A 215-nucleotide genomic window follows, 5' to 3' on the forward strand; every position below is an offset into this window, starting at 1 on the left:
GCGCGGGACCGCGCGACCCCCGGCGCGCCCGCCCCTGCCGGCCCGAGGCGGGGATGAGGCCTTGGGCAGATCTCACCACCGGCGGGCAGTGGGGGGCAGTGGGGGCCGCCGGGCCGGGGAGTACGGGACTCCGCTGGCGGAGCGGGCGCTGCAGGGGCTGGGAACGGCAGGGGGGCCCCGGGGCGCGGGGGCCGGGGGGGGGGGGGGGGGGGGGG

This window comes from Tupaia chinensis, unplaced genomic scaffold, assembly GCF_000334495.1.
Source record: "Tupaia chinensis unplaced genomic scaffold, TupChi_1.0 Scaffold000532_1, whole genome shotgun sequence".
Lineage (NCBI taxonomy): Eukaryota > Metazoa > Chordata > Mammalia > Scandentia > Tupaiidae > Tupaia > Tupaia belangeri.